General features: G+C 51.7%; 1 non-coding gene across 1 annotated transcript; it reads left to right on the top strand.

Annotated features, from left to right (window-relative positions):
• The first annotated feature begins 6,848 nt into the window (after positions 1-6,848).
• Positions 6,849-7,041, top strand: LOC148805519 (U2 spliceosomal RNA). Its single transcript, XR_016090181.1, has one exon. It is a non-coding gene; the product is annotated as a U2 spliceosomal RNA (small nuclear RNA).
• Positions 7,042-12,997: the final 5,956 nt, after the last annotated feature.

Here is a 12,997-nt window from a genome sequence, read left to right on the forward strand (position 1 = left end):
TCTCTCAGCGGTGAAAAGACAGACGTAGCTAGCAAGCAAGCGAGGTGGACCGGAGCTCCTTCCTCTCCGGTCTCGTCTCTCGTCCATCTGTGTGTCTCTGTGTCTCTCTCTCTCCCCCTCCCCGTTCCCGTGCTCCCTCCGTGCACTTTCCCGCGCCTCGACTCTCTCGGCAAGCAGGCCGGCCCCCTTTTCGGCTCCCGTGCGTTTTCCCTCCAAAAAACTTAGTTTTTTCCTCCTTTTTCCAGGGAGGCAGGCGTGGCTTGTGTGTGTGTGTGTGTGTGTGTGTGTGTGTGTGTGTGTGTGTGTGTGTGTGTGTGTGTGTGTGTGTCCCCGTCCTTGCAGGCGGGCCCCTTTCGACAGCCGGCCGTTTTCCCTCCAAAAAACTTAGTATATACACCTTTTCTTTCTTTTTTTCGGCAGGCAGGCAGGTGTGTGTGTGTCCCCGTCCCTCCCGAGAGAGCGCTGCCCCTTGCCTCTGCCCGCAGGTGCCGACGGTCCGCTTTCGCTTGCAGCTCACTCGGCACGGCTGCTGCTGGTGGGAGGGGCCTAAGCTAAGGAGGCCGGCCGGCTGGCGCCCCCCGCGGCTGCGGTCGTTGTCGGGCCGTTGACAGGAGATCAAAGAGCAGGGCCCCCGCCCGGGACTGGCGGGCAGGCAGGCGAGCAAGCAGGCAGGCAAGAGAGGGGGAGAGCGGAGTCCGGGCGGCCGGCAGCCGCGTGCGGACCGGGCTCCAGAGGCGTCGGCCTGCGCCGCTGCGCGCCAGCCGGACGCCCGCGCGCCCGCCCAAGGCCGGCGTCGGGCATCGCTTCTCGGCCTTTTGGCTAAGATCAAGTGTGTGGCCTGTCCGCAGCTTGCATCTTGGCCAGAAGAAAGAGGAAGAGACGGATCGCTTTTTTTTTTCGAGGAGACTCGAAGCTTTTTTTGCGTGGCGGTTTTTTTTCCGGCCATTTTTTTGAGACGATGGAAGGAGGAGCCTTTTCGAGAGAAGGGAGAGTGCGGCATGCCGTTCGGTTTGTGCAGCGAGACGACGGGGAGAAGACGGATTTTGTTTCGAGGGACAAGTTCGAGGACGAGGTGATCGGCGCTGCCTTGCGCTTGGAGCCCGAGGACGTTTTCTGCCTGCAAGACTTCCCGGGTAAGCGATGTTTTGACCTTTCGCTCATCTCGGAGGATCTTGTCAGGAATGTTTGGGCAGTGGTGAACAGAAGGAGAGAGGAAAAGCCCTTTGTCGACTACTATGTGGAGCCTTTGTTTGCCAGGGAGCTAAGAACTTTGACAGTGACAATGTTTAACCCCTATGTGCCAGAAGAGGACATAGTCTGTTTCTTGAAGCGCTTCGTGGACATTCAGGGCATAGGGGTGAAGCTCATAGACAGGAAGAATTATTGGACAGGGCGGAGGCGTTACAGAGTGCGCTTCAGAGCAGATGGGTCGTCTCCGGACGGCCTTTTGCACCCGCCGGCGTCGTTTGAGATCGGCTCCAACAGGGGGTACTTATTTTATTATGGACAGCCCTCGGTCTGCAGGAGATGCAGAAAGGAGGGACACCACGTAGTGGATTGCAGGGAGCGAATTTGCAGACGATGTGAGGGGGTTGGCCACTTATCTTCCGAATGCAAGGAGGAAAGAAGATGTAATTTGTGCGGCGGTGCAGGGCATGTGTTTAAAGACTGTGCGTTGCGGAAGAGGACTTTTTCTGAAGTCGTTAGTGGTGCTGCAGGTGTGAGACCAGGTGCTGCGAATGAGGAGGAGAGACGAAGGAAGGTGGATGAAGTTTCGGAAGGTGCGGGCCGTGTCAGTGGTGAGGAGGCTGAAAATAGGGAGCCTGGTAAAGAGGGAAGCCGAAGGTTTTTAAAAGACGGAGGCTTCTTAATGGAAGGCCAGGAAGGAGAGGAGACCGGAGAAGTGGTGGGAGAAGCAGAGGCAGGGGCGGAGTCAAATTTGCATATGCAAATCGAGCCAGCAGATGGAAATTTTTCGGAGACTGACGGCTTTTCAGAGGTTTCAGAGACGCCAGGACTAGACCTTTTGAAGGCGGCAGTGATAGAAGTCGGACAGGAGGTGCACTGTGCCCCGGGCGTGAGTTGGGATGAGAGGATGGAGGAAGGGGGAGAAGAAGGGCCGTCAGTGTCGAAGAAATCCATAAAGAGGAAGGCGCAAGGGTCGGATGCTCTAGTGGCCAAGAAAGCTGATAGAGGTGCTGAGGATCTGACACTGAGTGAAACATCTGTCTCAGAGGCCCTGGTGGCAGCTTACACACCTGAGGAGGGTGAAGTCCGTGATGAGGGGCCTGTCCTGCCCCAATCCGGAGAATGCTCAGTGTCATCCGATGTTTCTTGCATACCTGGGACGGATGAGGGCGTCCAGGCTGAGCAGAAGCTGGGGAGCGAGGAAGGCCTTTGGCTGGACTCGGACCTCCCCAGGGACTTCATTGACCTCTGCAAATGGCATGAGAAGAACAGAGAGGTCAATTGGCCAGCCGGGTTTGAAGAGCAGGATCTGCAGAAGAAAGGAATTAAGTACAAGTGTGAGTGCGTTGGCAAAGAAGTGAGGCGCATTCAAGTATATGGAAGAAACCACTCAGAGATAATCGCGAAAAAATATCTTTTCTCTGATCTTGTGAAGCAGTGGAGGAACAGTGCTGGGAAGGCAAAGGAAGCCTTTGCTGCGGGGGTTTATAGGAAGGATGGCCGGTATGTGAAAAAGTTGGATGCCTCGTCTTTTTTTTTAAAGAAGTGTGAATGGCAGAACGGGACTGTGAGGTTCCCGAGCAGGGCGGGTGGGCTTAAAAACATACCCAAAAGATTTCCGGGAGTGAAGCTCGAGAACGATGGATCGGCTAGGAGAATCACAAGATTGGCTGTGAGTGGCTGTCAGGAAGCGGATGTGCGGGACGCTTATATAGCGGCGATGGCTATCATCGATAGGTGGGAAGAAAAACTGTGAAGTGACTATTCATGGCCATTAAGGTTCTCACTTTAAATACCAGGGGACTGAGGAACAAAGTGAAAAGGACTGCAGTTTTCCAGTCTTTGAGGCCTTTTAATTTTGATGTCTGTCTTTTACAGGAGGTTCATTTGAAGGATAATAAGGATGTAGTGGGTTTTGCGCGTGAGTGGGATAGAGGGGATTCTAGGTGGAGTGTGGGCGGGGTTCACTCGTCGGGTGTGGGTGTGTTGATTGGGAATCGGGATGTTTTAGTCGAAGGGAGTGCTGTAGTGGTGCCGGGCAGAGCTTTGAGTGTTGATTTGAGTGTTGGTGAGTGTCGTTTTAGAGTCGTGTGTGTCTATGCTCCGGCTGTAGGGTCCATGAGGGCAGATTTTTTTAAAGAGCTGTTCCCTTTGTGCGCCACAAATAGGCTTCTGGTCGTCGGTGGTGATTTTAATGTCGACCTCGTTAATAAGGAAGAGGCGGGGGCAAAGCAGCTGCGCACACTGCTGACGCGCTTCAATTTAGTTGATAGTGCAGTGCGTTTTCAAGGAAAAGGGGTGGTGCCTACCTGGAGGAACGCGTCAGGTGTGGCAAAACGTCTTGATTATGTTTTTGTATCTAGGGAGGTGGCAGTTGGAGGAATCACCACTCGCCCGGCCTGGCTTTCGGATCACGATATTGTAGAAGTGGATTTGAGCCTGGCAGGCGGAATGTATGGGAAGGGTGTGTGGAGAATGAATGTTGCGGTTTTGGGAGAGAGAGAGTATGTGGATCGTATGAGTCTGAATTTGAACAGGTGGTGGGCAGGAAGGCAACAGCGTGTCTCTGTGTTGGACTGGTGGGAGCAGACTAAGAAGAAAGTTAAAAGTGAAACGAGGTTCTATTGTCTGGAACGTCAGAAAAAAGTGAGGAAAGAGGGGAGGCTGCTCCAGGAAGGGCTGAATAAGCTTTATGCTCTTCTTAATGATGGGGTGTCAGTGGACATGACTGAGGTGGCAGCTTCTAAGAGGCTGTTAAGGGCGTATCACGAGGAGAGGGCAAAGAGTTTCATTTTTAAGACCCGGGTAGACTCATCCCTGCAGCAAGGGACCTGCGTCTCTTATCTTTTCAGACAGGTGAGAAAGCAGCAGGCTAAAAGACGGCTGGATGGGGTTCGAGTGGGTGAGAACACGATAGTAGCAGGCATAGACGGTATGTTGGAGGCAGTGTTTGACTATTATCAGTGTCTCTTTTCTGAAAAAGAGATGGGAAGGGAGATAGATCTCACCTCTCTGGATTGTATTGTTTCACAGCTGCCGGAGGAGAGTAGGGCCCTCTTAGAAAGCCCTTTCACATTAGAGGAGCTTAGGTTGGCCTTAGCTGACACAAAAGATGGGAAAGTGCCTGGAATTGATGGTCTGCCATCAGAATTTTATAGGACTTTCTGGGGTATATTGGGGCCGATCTTGCTCGAGGTAATGAGGGAGGTTTTTTGCATGGGCGTCCTGGGAAGATCGATGAGTGAAGGGGTTTTGACTCTGTTGTATAAAAAAGGCCAACCGACAGAGCTTGCGAATTGGAGGCCTTTAACAATGCTCTGCTCGGACTATAAACTATTTGCAAAGGTGTTAGTTAATAGGATGAAAGGAGTGTTGGACAAAGTGATTGGGAAAGATCAGACGTGTGGGGTCCAGGGGAGGAAAATTACCTGGTCATTGCAGCTGGTTAGGGACACAATAGCGTGGTCCGAGCAGAGAAACATCCCCCTTGCACTGGTGAGCCTTGATTTGGAGAAGGCCTTTGATAGAGTGTCGCATCAGTTTTTGTGGGCTGTGATGGAAAGGATGGGTTTCGGCGTGCTTTTTATTGGGTGGCTAAAGACCTTGTATAAGCAAGTAGGGAGTAGGGTGGTGGTGAATGGATTCCTGGGGAAACTGGTAGAACAGAAGGTGGGCGTGAGGCAAGGATGCCCGTTGTCGCCTCTGTTATTTGTGCTGTACTTGGAACCTTTTGTGAGGATGGTTAACGCGAGCCCGCGTGCAGAAGGCATAATGCTGCCTGGGAGTGGTGGGGGGAGAGTGAAGATGTCCTTATACGCCGACGACATCACTTTGATGGTAGGGTCGAAGGAAAGTTTGCAGGAGGCTCTGGGGATTTTTGATAGCTTTGCCCGGATGTCTGGAGCAAAGTTAAATAGACAGAAAAGCGAAATAAAATATTTCGGGTGTTGGAGGGGCGAAAAAGGGAGTCCCTGCGACCTGAAGTGCTGCAGAGGTCCTCTGAAGGTTTTGGGGGTTTCTTTTCATGACCAAAGTACTGTTCATAGCAGCTGGCAAGAGGCTTTGGAGGTGGTCAGGAAAAGACTACTCCGATGGGGCGACAGGAGGCTTACTTACATCGAGAAGGTGATTGTATTAAAAACAGATGTGTTGCCTGCCCTCACGTATTTAGCACATGTGTACCCCATGCCGGCTAGGTATAATCGGTATCTGGTCAGAGAAGTTTTTCGTTTTGTGTGGAACAAAAAATATGAATATGTGAGACGGATTGATATGTATAGACCCATAGAAGCGGGGGGCAGATCAGTACCAAACATGCCGATTAAGCTGAACTGTCTGTTTGTGTCTGGTTTGTGCGCTGCTTTGAAACAGCCTGTGTCACATGATTACCAGTATTTTGTGAGATTTTGGTTATCGAACAGCATGCGCAGACTTGCCGGCTGGAAGAACGACGTCCCTCACGGAGAAGATCTGCCCTGGCATTACAGGCATGCAGTGTCCTGGACGAGAAAGCATCTGGAGTCGGTGGATGAGTCGGAGCTGCTGGACCACAGGGCACTGTATTGCGCTATAACAGAAAGAGCAGAAGCCAGGGTTGTGGGGGGCGTCGCAAACGAGATCTGGGGAAGGGTGCAGCCTAAGGGTTTGCGTCTGGACTGTCTGGACCTTAATTGGTTAACGGTATGGAAGAGGCTTCCTGTAAGAACTGTGCTATATAAGCATAAGTTGACCAAACAGGTCGGGTGCCCCCGAACCGGATGTCATTGTGCGGAGAGTATCGAGCATGTTTTTTGGTCGTGTAATTTTGCTCAAAAAGTGTGGGAGAAGAGCAGCGCTCTTTTGGGAGCCATAGATGGCACTTTTGCAGTGAACCTCGCAACAGTAATGTTTGGCGTGAGGAGGGGGGGAAGAACGAAAGGTGTGTGTTTTTTGTTGTGGTTATTAATGAGTTTTGTGAAAATTGAACTGTGGGCCGCAAGAAATTTGCTGGTGAAGAAGGGAGTGACATGTGATGTGGGGGGGGTGTGGAGCAAGGTCCTCTGGGATGTTAGATGTATGGTGGCTGCAGATAAAAGGAAGTGGAGTTTCCACGCTGTTAAGGAGAAGTGGAAGGTATTGGCCGATGCCTGACTACTGCTGTTTTGTTATTTCATGATTTGATAGGCTTCTCGCGGGGTTTTGTTTTTGTTATTTGTGTTTCTGTATGTTTGATTTTGCTGTTTGACAAGGTTTCTGTGAACTCTTTTGAAGATGGACTATTAGCCTTGTCAGGTTTCATCTTTGGGCTTCCCGGGAGGACTTGGTCAGCCACAGAAGGGGCGACACGGTAGAAGGCATCGCCTGGAAGGTGTGGCAGGACAGCGCAAGACCCATCCAATGGGTCGTTCAGAGGAGGGGTTCCGCAGCGGCGAAAGACCATCGGGAGGGGTTGTTTTTCATTGGGGTGTTTTTTGGTGTGCAGTTTCTGTATTGAAGGTTTTTTTGTGTTTGTATTTTTTGTCTTTTCTGAGGATGCGGGAGTAATTTGAGGATTGGGGAGGGACTGGTTTTTGCATAAGGGGCGGGATTATGATAATGAATGGTTTCTGTTAGTTTGACATGTTTTGTGACTTTTTGGTTTTGGATTTTGTTTTTCGGATGTCCATGTGTTTTTTGGTTTGTTGTATTTTGTATTTTTGTAATAAAAAACAAAAAAAAAAATCTGTTCTTATCAGTTTAATATCTGATACGTCCCCCATCGGGGGACCACATATTAAACGGATTTTTGGAACAGGGAGCTGGATCAGGAGCTTGCTCCGTCCTCTCCACGCATCGGCCCGGTATTGCAGCGCCTCCGGGAACGGTGCACTACCTTCTCTCAGCGGTGAAAAGACAGACGTAGCTAGCAAGCAAGCGAGGTGGACCGGAGCTCCTTCCTCTCCGGTCTCGTCTCTCGTCCATCTGTGTGTCTCTGTGTCTCTCTCTCTCCCCCTCCCCGTTCCCGTGCTCCCTCCGTGCACTTTCCCGCGCCTCGACTCTCTCGGCAAGCAGGCCGGCCCCCTTTTCGGCTCCCGTGCGTTTTCCCTCCAAAAAACTTAGTTTTTTCCTCCTTTTTCCAGGGAGGCAGGCGTGGCTTGTGTGTGTGTGTGTGTGTGTGTGTGTGTGTGTGTGTGTGTGTGTGTGTGTGTGTGTGTGTGTCCCCGTCCTTGCAGGCGGGCCCCTTTCGACAGCCGGCCGTTTTCCCTCCAAAAAACTTAGTATATACACCTTTTCTTTCTTTTTTTCGGCAGGCAGGCAGGTGTGTGTGTGTCCCCGTCCCTCCCGAGAGAGCGCTGCCCCTTGCCTCTGCCCGCAGGTGCCGACGGTCCGCTTTCGCTTGCAGCTCACTCGGCACGGCTGCTGCTGGTGGGAGGGGCCTAAGCTAAGGAGGCCGGCCGGCTGGCGCCCCCCGCGGCTGCGGTCGTTGTCGGGCCGTTGACAGGAGATCAAAGAGCAGGGCCCCCGCCCGGGACTGGCGGGCAGGCAGGCGAGCAAGCAGGCAGGCAAGAGAGGGGGAGAGCGGAGTCCGGGCGGCCGGCAGCCGCGTGCGGACCGGGCTCCAGAGGCGTCGGCCTGCGCCGCTGCGCGCCAGCCGGACGCCCGCGCGCCCGCCCAAGGCCGGCGTCGGGCATCGCTTCTCGGCCTTTTGGCTAAGATCAAGGCTCAAGTGGCATGACCGCAGTTCCGAGATCTTAGTTCAGGGGGTCGGGCTAGTGACGAAGACGACGACCAGGAGGAGGAGGGCGAACCGAAGACAAAGAAACAGCCACTGGTGGAATCGCTCCAGGTGAAGCCTGGGGGGTGAAGCCAGGGCTGCCGAGAAGGAAGACCAAGAAGACAAAGAAACAGCCACTGGTGGAATCGCTCCAGGTGAAGCCTGGGGGGTGAAGCCAGGGCTGCCTTGAGGGTCCATCAGGCGTCGGGCGGTGAGGAGCCTCCTTTGGGAGTGTTTTCCTTATTTTTTCGGCGTCAGGATGGACTATTTTTGGAGATCTACTCAGCCGGCCACTTTGACCGGGCTGCCGAATACGATTAGGTTTAAGTTGCGGGAGGATTTGGATTTGGAGTTGCCTAGTAGGATTTCTTTCATCGAGTCAGTGTTGTTCAAGGGACTTGATCTTTCAGTTCGGGACTTACTTTGTGTTCAGGGATATACCGCATCTAAGTCAGTGGATGTTACTTTTGCGACGGAAACCCAGTATTTTTCAGTTTTGCGGCGTTGTAGAGAAAGGGAGAAGGTTGTTCCCCTCATACATTATGACATTGAAGGGCTCTGGGCTAAAGCCCGTCGGGTGATCACGGTTCACGTTTATAACCCCTTTGTGCGGAATGACGATCTTTATCTTTTTTTGAGCCGCTATGTGGACGTTGTTTCTGACTGCACCCGGGTGGTGGACAGGTTGGGGGTGTGGACAGGTCGGAGGCAGTTCGCCGTGAAGCTCCGGCCTGATCCTACTTCCGTGGATGGATTCAAGCACCCTCCTGCGTCTTTTGCCCTTGGGGCCGATCGGGGCTACCTCTTTTACGCGGGCCAGCCCAAAACTTGCCGGAGATGTCAGGAGCCTGGCCATACTGCAGAGTCATGCTCGCAGGTAAGATGCCGTAACTGCAATGAGCTTGGGCATCTCATGAGAGACTGCAAAAAAGGGGTTATGTGCACTTTATGTGGCGACGAGGGCCATGTGTGGAAGAACTGTTACGCCCGGTCCTTTGATAGAGTCCAGGCCATGAAAACGAACTATGTGAACATAATCGTTGACGGGGAGGAGGACGACACCTCTGAACCCGTGAAAGACACTGTTGCAGAGACGGCCGGCACGGCAGATGAAGGGACTGCATTGCAGGAGCCTGGAGCACCTGAGGACGTCAGTCCGGCGCCATCTGGAGGCGTGGGAGAGGAACTCCCGGTTGCCTCTGGGCCTGAGGCTGATGGATCTCGGGGCCAGGTGCAAGGTAAGAGGCCGGTTCCTGCAGACCCCGCTGCAGACCAGCCTCCCGCTGAGGCCAGTGGAGATGAGCAACTGGAGCCTAGAAAGCGGAAGAAGAAGGAGAAGAGGAGGAGAAAGGGAAGAGGGCAGCAGGAGGAGTCTGGAGCCGGAGGCATTCTTTCGACGGATGAGGAGGACTCTAAGAGAGCTGGCGCCATGGAAACTGAGCAGAGTGGGCCTGTTGAGTCTGGTGTCGACACTCCGCCTGGCACCAGTTACCAGTGGTCTGAGTGCAGTGGTGGTCAGGTAATGTCTCCAGGTTTGTTGCCGGACTCTCTCTTCTCTCCGTTGCAGAGTCCTGATTATTATGGCCCGGACTTCTTGATGGACAAGCTGCAGAACGAGGTGCCTTTTGCAGGATCCCCGGTTGCTGACAACACCAACATGGACACATGACTCTCACCGTCTGCTCGGTGAATGTCAGGGGTTTGAGAAATCGTGTTAAGAGATTGGCTGTTTTTCAATCTCTACGCAGCCTTCGTTGCTCTGTTTTCTTCCTACAGGAAGTGCATGTGCGGGACAGTGTGGACTCTGAACATTTTTCAAATGACTGGCATTGTGGTCAGTCTGTGTGGGGGATTGGGAGTGCGCATTCTGCGGGGGTGGGTATTTTGTTAAACGACAACAGCCTTTGTGTGGTAAATAGTTTTGTCGGGGTACCGGGGAGGGTGTTGGTGCTCGATGCTGACAGGTTTGATAAGAAATATAGGTTTATTTGTGTTTATGCTCCCTCGCAGCGATTAGAGCGGAAAGATTTCTTTGCCTCTCTCGAACCTTTGTGTGTTACTAATCGTTCTGTTTTTCTTTGCGGTGATTGTAACGTCGACCTGGACACTGATACTGATTTCGGCGCCACCGCTTTGCGGGATCTGGTGAAGCACTTTAGTTTGGTAGATGGCTTCAGATCCCTTTTTCCCAGGGCTTCTGGGGCGACGTGGAGGAATAGCCGAGGGTGTGTGAGGCGCCTGGATTATGTATTTTTGGAGAGCTCTCTAGTCGTGGCAGATGCAGGTATTGTCCCCTCTTTCCTTACTGACCATGACATGCTTTGGGTAAAGGTTAATGATGGTAACCCCTCCTTCGGGCCGGGGTACTGGAAATTGAACGTGTCTATCCTGGCAGATGCTGACTTTTGCTCTGCAGTGAGAGCCCTGATCCAAAGTTGGTTTGCTCTGAAACCGCTTTATCCCAGTCTGAGAGCATGGTGGGACGACCTCAAGGGAAAGATTAAGACCTTCACCATAGCTTATTGTAAACGTAAAAGCAGTCTGAGGAGGAGAGAGCACCGTAGATTGCAGCGTAATTTAGAACGGTACTACGTTCAGTTCAATAAGGGGAAGGCCTTTGATATCACAGGTGCGGCTCTGGCAAAAGCCAGGCTGAAAGATTTTTATATTGCAGATGCAAAGAAGTACCTGATCCGCCTCCAAGATAGGTATAGGGAGGAGACGGAGACGTGCTCTGCTTACTTTTTTAACCAGGTGAAGCAGCAGCAGAAAAAGAGGGCAATCTCTGTGTTGTATGCGGCCGATGGTCAGCGGGTGAGATCACCCGAGGGTTTAATTGATGTGGTTGAAGCGTATTATACTTTGCTGTTTCAGAAACGAGTGACGAGGTCAGAGTCTTCGGACTTCTGTAGTGGTCTTCCCAAGGTGCCAGAGACGGGAGAGTTGTCCGTTCCAGTCTCTTTAGCAGAGATGGAATTAGCCCTGAGAGGTATGAAAAACGGGAAGGTGCCAGGGATTGATGGCCTCTCTAAAGAATTTTATGTTGCCTTTTGGGACCTCTTAGGTCCAGCTTTGTTGGAAGTTTATACTGAGGCCTTTTGTTCCGGTGAGCTAAGTGAGTCCATGAGGACAGGAGTGTTAGTGCTCCTGTTCAAGAAAGGGGACGCAGCCAATCTGGCAAATTGGAGACCCCTTACAATGCTCACGGTCGATTATAAGATACTGGCTAAATGCCTTGCTAATAGGGTGCAGAAGATCCTAGCCGACATAGTAGGTCGGGAGCAGGCTTGTAGCATCCCCGGCCGCAGTTGTATGAAGAATTTGCAATTAGTCAGAGATGTTCTAGCGTGGTCAGAAGATAGGGGACTTCCCCTGATGGTCGTAGGGTTAGATCAAGAGAAAGCTTTCGACCGGGTAGACCACCACTTTTTGTTTACTGTGTTGTCCAGTTTTGGTATTGACCCTTTGCTCATCTCCCTTATTCGGTTGTTATATTTCAAGGTCTTGAGCAGAGCTTGTGTTAATGGGTACCTGGGGAAGGGTGTGAAGCAGGAAGCAGGGGTGCGGCAAGGCTGCCCCCTCTCTCCTCTACTGTATGTGTTGTACATCGAGCCACTGGCAGTAGCGTTCAGAGGTGACCCAAGGATAGACGGGATTCTTATCCCCGGGAGCGGTGGTAGGCATTTGAAAGTCTTGTTATATGCCGATGACATCACTCTTTTTCTTAGCAGCACTTACAGCCTGGCTGTAGCCTTGGAGGTTGTCGAGTCTTTCTCCCAGGTTTCTGGGTCTAAGGTAAATAAAGAGAAGTCCTCTGTGAAATTTTTCGGGGCATGGAGGGTGGGTGATAGAAATTCCTGTGGCTTGGTGGTCTGTGATGGTCCCTTGAAGATCCTAGGTGTCCTATTTGAAGCCGGGATGCCTGCCAGCACGAACTGGGTTAAGAAGCTGAGTTCGGTACGTCAACAGTTGGGTCTATGGAAAGTGCGTCGCCTTTCCTTTCCAGGAAAAGTCTTGGTGTTAAAAGTGGACATTTTGCCTCGTTTATTGTACCTTGCCTATGTTTATCCTCTACCGGCAAGATTGAGAAGAGATTTTGTACGGGAGGTTTTTTCCTTCATGTGGGGAGGGAGATATGAATATATAAAGCGTCTTGACATGTATCGGGGTGTTGATGCGGGGGGAAGGGGGGTTCCTCATATTCCCCTCAAGCTTGATTGTTTATTTGTATCTCAACTTGTCCTAGCGATTTCTAGTCCCATAGAACATGACAGTCAGTATTTTGTACGTTTTTGGTTTTCTTTTACGATGAGACATTTGGTGACTTGGGATAATTCTGTACCCCGAGGTGAAAATTTGCCCTGGCATTACAGACACGCTGTTCATTGGGTCAAGCTGCACCCTGAAGGTAAGGATGGTGCTGTTGCAGTGAGTCATAAGCAGCTGTATAGCACTGTCATTGAAAAAGGTTTTACTGGTCCTGCGGTGTGCGGCGTGAGTGCGGACGTCTGGCTGGGCATCCAGCCTAAGGGCCTGGAGAATCGGCTGGCGGACCTGAACTGGCTGTGCGTTTGGGGAAGACTTCCTGTCCGGGCCGTACTCCACAGTCATCGGTTGGCTCGATCTGCTGCATGTCCTGTGGCAGGCTGTGGGAAAGAAGAAACCATCCGGCACACCTTTTGGGATTGTAAACTTGCTAAGTCTGTATGGGTTTTATGTTCATGTTTGTTTGATAAAGTCACCCCTGGTTTTGTTCTGGATTGTAATACGATGCTCCTGGGGTTTAAGCGCAAAAATCTTACCTCTGGGAATCTTTTCTTACTGTGGTATGTTATTAGTATGTGTAAGTTTTGTTTATGGGAAACAAGGCAGGGACTGTGTAAGACTGGTATTCAGCCTACCGCTAAGGGGATTTATGATAGACTGATTGCTTTATTCCGTCAAAAGATGTCGGGTGAAATGCGAAGATGGGGTTTCCATGCCGCCCGGGAAAAGTGGAAGGGTCTTGTTGATCTTTAATGTCTGTTTGCCTTTCAGGTTTTGTTGAATGGGTTGCACTGTGTTGTAAGAAAAAAG

This window comes from Atractosteus spatula, unplaced genomic scaffold (assembly GCF_055471065.1).
Source record: "Atractosteus spatula isolate fAtrSpa1 unplaced genomic scaffold, fAtrSpa1.hap1 Scaffold_7, whole genome shotgun sequence".
Lineage (NCBI taxonomy): Eukaryota > Metazoa > Chordata > Actinopteri > Semionotiformes > Lepisosteidae > Atractosteus > Atractosteus spatula.